Here is a 7,247-nt window from a genome sequence, read left to right on the forward strand (position 1 = left end):
ATTCTTCATATGTTAACTGTTTAGATCTGATTTGTATTGTTATTGTGTTAATAACAATTCGAATAAAGCCTCTTTTTTTAAGTTGGACAATGCGTTCTCGATTATCGAATATATTCTATTCCAGTATTTCTACTGCAGAAGAATCTGAAACGCTTTTATGATTCTGGTTGCAGAATTCCCACAGAAATCCAGTTGCCTCTACATTTCTACGTTTGATTTCTTTCTCTCGTAAGTTCACGATTTAATCGGATAAATTCGCGATTTATTGCATTTCAAATAGAGAGAACGGTATTATATTATTTTCATGCAAGAAACACTAACGTTTAACTCGATTCCGTCGTCAGTAAACAGAGTGTGAGATCGCGTCGGCGCGTGAAATTCATCGATCGAGCGCATCCGCGATTTCCGTCGGGAGATTCATCAGAAACATAAAACCAGCATTTGCCAAGCCGTATATATGAAAAGGATCGGAAACATCGGAGAATTCGTTCGCGAAAGCGCGGTCCGCTCCACGAGAGCAGCGAATGAAGGGACGAAGAAGCGGGGAGGAGGATGAGGCGAAGGACCAGCCGTACAGTTAAATTGTTATGACATAATTAGGGGCGATCCGAATGGTACTGGTAGTGATAGTGCTCTTGCTCGAGGTGATGTCGATGGTCGTGCCAGTGGTGGAAACGAAAAGCGTAAAGAGCAGCGAGGGGGGAAAGGTAAGAGAGCGGCACGGACTCAAACTGCGATGAGAGCGAAACTGCCCCGCAAACCATTCATTCTTCGGCTTGGCTCGAGGTGCCATTTGACCAGTTCATTCAGGGATTTAAGGCTTTTCCTAGAGCTCGCCCTTCGTGGCTTTGTCTCGTTTTACCTCCGTTTTCTTCTTTTTTTTTGTTTTCAACTCCCCGAGCCCGTATTCCCGTCTCCACCCTTCCTCTCCCCCTTCCGACCCCGCAACCCCAGCGCAGCGCAGCGCCGATGCTCACGGTGTACTTATGCTATCCGGCGTCACGTGAGCGCAATTTTCTGCGCCGCTGACGAGTCGTGCGGAGATCGGCCTATGAACGCCTCGAACATCCCCGCGCATCGCGTTTCACCATCTCGCGGCGTCTTCCCGGAACGGGATACCTTCTGGCCTGGTGCTCCTCTCGCCCGCTCGGGATCCTTGTCGTTTAATCGCGTTAACACTGCACCTTTTAGCTACTCGCGCGAACCAAGTACACATGCGCCGGCATGGTTAAACATTACTGTTAAATATAATATATCGACTTTGCATCCCTGTATTTTTATGCCATTTACAATTAGCAAATTAATAATGTAACGCTCATTAACAATAAAAAGTATTTGTGAATCTGGAAATATTTCTCTTTTTCTCTACAATATTATAGAGTTATAACATCATTAAGATAAAACGCAAAGTAAGGTACACATGGATATCACGGATTTGTTTTTACAGTAGTTTTCATGAGATTAATAAAAAAAATTGACGTTGATACAACATCTGTTTTACACGTTAATCATTGTTCTTACATCTTACAATTAACGACAGTTTCTATTAAGCCCGCATGCCCAGCGCGATATTTCCCGTTATCGGACCCCCGCATCGAAAAGTATAATGCGAGCGGACGTTATCGGCCGCGTTAACGAGTTTCTCGCTGGTCATCGTCTCGAGACAATCTCTCTCCCTCGCTCCGCGTTCCTATCTCGCCGTCGTCGCGAAATTAAACACACGTTCTCACACGAGCGAAATGAATTAAGATCGCGGCGCGATACTTGTTCCCTCTTATGCCGCGTCATTGATTTCACCGCGGGACGTTTCTACTTTGCTCTATGCCGCGCGTGGAATAGGTTTACGTCCCCAGCACAATGGCCAACGTGGAACAATCGGCCGTCGCTACACGTCGTATCACACGTGCACGAGCACGAAGAGCAGACACGGACGCGCACCGTCGCCGCAGTGCGATTTCTCGATTTAATCGATCGTGCTTGCGGTCTCTTTTTCTCTCCTTCTCCACTCTCCTTAACAACTCTCTCGTCGTCGAGTCGTTTTTGAAACTGCCAACATTACACCTCCGCGCCGCATTGCCACTCGTTAGCATCGAGCGCCGTTTAAAAAGACCGAAACTCAGGTTGACTGGAACTATGTCGAAGCTGAGATTTGCTTTCGGCTAAGTTAGCGCGCGTATAAGCGCCAAGTATAAGCGTGTTGAACATCAACTGTTACGGAACTGAGGTTGGATATCTATAGCGGTATTTTATTTTTCTCTTTTGTTTCCATACCCACACTGTAATATTTTTCCTAATTTTACAATCCATATGCATTATAAAATTTTTAGCAAAAATATATCCGGTCTCATCTTAATCATATCAATCAGAAATGTCTGTATAAATTAACTATTTTGCATTATTCAATTCTTGAATTTTTTCTTTTTCAGGAATCGATACTGACATTCCTCGTTAGTTTCGTATCATTTTAATACAGCTAAAATTGCGATAGTATGAATATATTACGCGTTCCAGATTTCTTCAAGATATTGCTTAATACATATTTAAGTATTTCCTACCTTAAGTTATCTACATATATTCCAAAGCTTATAATAAATTTCTGCTTTTTTGCAGCATTTCTAGCTTCGTAATGTGTATTAATAATCAATAATCATATTAGGAAACGTAAATTCTTCTAAGATTGAAGAAATTTATCTATTTATTAATCTACTTCTTTCTAGTAATGTCATTTTGAATCAAAGTGGTTAAATCAAAGTGGCCATTTTGCAAAATCGTTAGTCGACTAAACGCCCTCGATGATCCGCGAAAGTTGACGCTCGAGCACGCGGTGCGACGGCCCGGCCGGCGTGGCGCTTTGGCTGCCAAGAAGCGTCGTACTTTGTAAACTTACACGCCGCCTAAGCTCCGGCATCTCGCCGAAGCTGCAGGGACCTCCGGCATGTAATCACATCGTGAACAGCATTGTACGACAAATCGAATCAGATCCGAGATAGTAAGAGAGAGCGAGAGAGAAAGAGAGAGAAAACGAGCGAGAAAGTGTGCTGAAGGAGCGGAGGCATCGGACGTTGGTGTGAGGAGGGTGGTTTCCTCCTCCCTCCCCCCCCCCCGAGAAGGAAGAGAGCGCATGGTCGAAGTTGAAGAAACCCAGGGCGGCAGGGGGGTGAGGAGAAGATGAAAAAGAGGTGGAGATGAGGCACGAGGTAAATGTAACCGAATATAGCGTAAGAATGTATCACGCACATATACGCACACGGGCGCATGACGCGCGGGCACGCACGTCATGTGTATGACTGAGCGTGAGCGTGAGTGTACATAGACCCACCTTTGTCGGGGAGTCTTTATCGCGGTAATTCGTTTAAAAGGAACTACACGGGCGGCCGCGAGGTCCTAAGTCATGCTACGCGAGCGTGCACACGCGAGTAGTGACCTGCGAGTAGTGCGCGTTCATGGCCGGACGGCATGTATTTTCGGTCATGATGATCGATCGAAGGGGCCGATAACCGTGTTCAATTAACGCGTTCACCTCCGCACGAAACGCAACGATGAATTTATTCATCGGAACGACAAGAGACGGGGTGTCCGCACAATCGTATAAAGATCCTTCTTTAATTTCTTGATGAATAACATCCGAAAATATAGAGCTCCAAAGTAACAGGAGACATGTTGCGGAAAATCTACTTGAATTCTAATTATTTCAGAAATGTTTCTGCCAAGATTTATCGTAATGTGAAAATTTTGTTACGCAATGTAACATTTTATATTCAATTAAATATGGAAGTGACAAAAATAATTTTGTAAACTTCAAACTTTGTTAAAAGTGCATGAGATCATATTTTAAACAAATTTTACAGATTTTGCAGTTATCACTCCATAAATGACGCACGTCAAATAATCAAATGGCTAATGCGGATTTTTCTTCTCTATATTCTTAAAGTTTTCAGTTATGTGTCCGCTCATCGAAAGTAAATGTACCTATACGTAGTGCAGATAGAGCTGTCGCGTGAACGATCGGGCGTGAATGGAGTTTAATCAATGGTTAATCATCGTGAGCAGCAGGTGTTATTAGTTCTACCTACCAATCGGGACTCGAGACGCGATTCGTACGCATTGGATCGTGAAGACAGAAGCGCGAAGTGGTGATCGGGATGAGACCACATCGGTCTCGATCTACATGAAACGTGAACTTTTTTTCCGCACGGGATGCGTTCCGCGGCGAGGCAGAAGCAGGCGACAGGAGTGAGAAGACGCGAGGAACGAGGGTACGGCTGTCCGTGATGCGTTAAATTAAAGTTTAACTCCGAAGCAGCTGATGGCCGGGGCCGCGCCGATGGCTTAGAGATGAAATTCGTGATTCCCTGCTTCCGTTTTCACCATTGGCGCGCACGCTTTTCAAACGATTCGTTTGATAAAGCAGCGCGGCAGATGCGGGAAAGTATTTCCGCACTCAAACTTCATTCATTCACCTCCTCCCCCTCCCTCTTCCCTGACGAGGAATTTGTCTCACGGGACATTTATTTTAATTATTAATCGAAAGAAACTTTGCAAATTCGGGAGTAGATATCTCTACTTTAAGAAATACAGAAAATAACTATGAAATATTGGAGTTTCGAGACAGGCAGCGATGTCTCTGATGGTCGATGCAATAAGAAAGACAATTTGAATATAGTAGTGATGTCCTTTATTACATTAAAGGTCAGAGAGCAGTAATGTCCATTGATCTTTTTCTTTGTTTTTTTTTTTTTTTTTTTTCTAATTGCATAAAGAAGCAACTCGTGGTGATATTTTTCGCGAAAGTTCACAAGGTATATCACAAGTACGATGTATCTCGAGGGCAAACTGCGTCTACGAGGATTGTTAATAATTTTTTAATGACTGCTCCGCGCAGATTAGTCGATTCCAACGAGAGCGTCATTGGTGTTTCGCCAATCCGGGTGTTTTCCGCGAATGAACGTCTCTTTCTCCCTCCCGGCGTAAGCGCGGCGGCGCGGCGCATCGCATCGCCATCGTATTAATCCACCACTTTGATCGTAAAATTTACATTCGCGTACCTCCGAGCTCCTTCCGTATGCGTTCGCCATCTCAAGCGAGCCCGTCCGCGCCCCCCGGGAACCCCTCGTCTCTCCTCCCCAATCCAACTCTCAACGTGTCTTACAACCCTTTCCTTGCTTAAATCCAAATAAAGGTCGAGATTCTTAAGTCGGTGGGTCCTTGCCCCTCGCGTTTCCACCCGCCCCGCCATTCGAAGGCGCCGTTTCTCGAACCCTCTCGGATTGGAACCGCGCCTTTCCATCTCTCTCGGCCGCGTTCGCTTTACAGACCTTTTTCTCCGTTCTCCCTTGTCGCCTCTCCCTAGTCGTATATTCCTCATCCTCGTCTCGCGGTCTCCTGCTTCCACGTCGCGCAACCTCCCCCTTCGTCTCTGTCTCTCGCGCGACCATCTAGATCACCCTCTCTAGGTCCGTCTCACTCCCAGGCAATTGCTCTCCTTTTTCCACCACGTCCTCCTTCCTCGATCCTCCCCTCTCGCTTGCCCGGCTTTTATCTCTCCCTCGCCTCGACTCGCTCGCTCTCCGGTAACGAGAGGAGAAACACCCTCGCTACTTTTAATCGACCCGCGCTTTCTTCTGCTTATACATACCTAGCCGGCTCTGTCCCTCCTTCCCTACCCACGCCTTCGTCCTCATCTCCATCCTCCCCCCTTTATGCCACCCTCGACCATCCTCCGCACACCCCCGCCGGGCCCCGACCTCCCGCTTCTTACTTCTCATCTTTACCACCAACATCGTATATAAATACCTAAGGGCGTTGTCTTTGGTCTTTCGCGCGTTTCGTTACGCTCGTCTCGGGCGTGTCTTTCTTTTTTCTCCGAAAAATTAATCCCACGGTGGAAATTCTCAAGCCGTCGCGCGATTTCGGATCGACTGACTTTCGATTTTTTTTTTAAATCGATTTACCGTTTCCGAGAATGCGTATATATAAAAGAGAGAAAAGTATTATATAGTCGAACATAAGAGTCATTTGAGGGTTAATTTTTGAATAAGATCGTTAAATGTTGATTTAAATGGAGAAGCTTCGTGAATTGATGCTACTGTAGCTTACTGGAGACGTAGTTACAATAGAGTCAACTCACGGGAAAATTAATCGCCGGGTGGAACAATCGATTCTTATTAGCTCTTTGTGCAATGTTGCAAATGAGACTCATTTTCAATTCTGACTTTTATTCCGGTAGATACGGCGATATAGTTTGCATTCACGGCAAAGTATACCGAAAACGATGCGTGAAAATATATAGAGAGGTATTTCGACTAGCGCGTGTGCAACGCACATAAGGAGTATCCAACAGAATGAAACGATTCACGCCCCCTTTCTTGACTAATTACCCACCGAACGCGATTCGCGGTAAACCCTAACGAGGGGACAATGCGAGGATATGCTTTGTTCGGATACGCACGAGATACGCGCGCGTCTTTCCGCGCCCTCGGCATTCTGCATATCCACTTTCCCGAGTATCCGCGAAAGCCGTGGAAGACGATTCCAAAAGACAAAGAAGATTGAGTGCAGCTGCAGGACCAACGGGAAAGCGGGTGGGGAGCAGCTCGGCGCGTATGTAAGGATAGTTTTGTGGTTTATGGGCGATTACCACGGAGGCCGTAACGTCCTTTATATACTACGCACGCACGTACAGTACATATGTAACAACGACGCGCAAGTGCAAGCCATACGGATGCCCACATACCTACGCACACCCCGCGGCCGCTCCACGTGCGTACGTACGTGCGCGCATATATATCTAGCTCTCTCTCTCTCTCTCTCTCTCTCTCTCTCTCTCTCTCTCTCTCTCTCTCTCTCTCTCTCTCTCTCTCTCTCTCTCTCTCTCACTCTTTGTGTCTCTCTTTCTCTCTCTGTTGACTCTTTACGGTACACACGGTAGAAGACGGTAAAGGGGTACATCACCTTGCAGCACACGGCCGGTACACCTCAAATACACTACGAGTCAGTCAGTTAACTCCGAGTCAGACCTTTCACTTCGTGGTCCAGAGAGCACGCCACGGCGCGCACGATGGTTCCCACAAGTGGAAGCCCACGCCGGCCGGTCCGAGATGCTACAGTTTGTTTCTTGTTTCTCCACCGGAGTGCGCCGCGATGGGCCGCGCAACGGACGAGCAACAGGACGGCGTGTCGAGCACATCGGACGCGGGCTTCTCGTATCCGGAAGATCGCTCTGATTTTTGCGCGAACCCCTCTGAGCA

The sequence above is a fragment of the Temnothorax americanus genome, unplaced genomic scaffold (assembly GCF_048541705.1).
Source record: "Temnothorax americanus isolate GAGA-0224 unplaced genomic scaffold, ASM4854170v1 Scaffold2, whole genome shotgun sequence".
Classification (NCBI taxonomy): domain Eukaryota; kingdom Metazoa; phylum Arthropoda; class Insecta; order Hymenoptera; family Formicidae; genus Temnothorax; species Temnothorax americanus.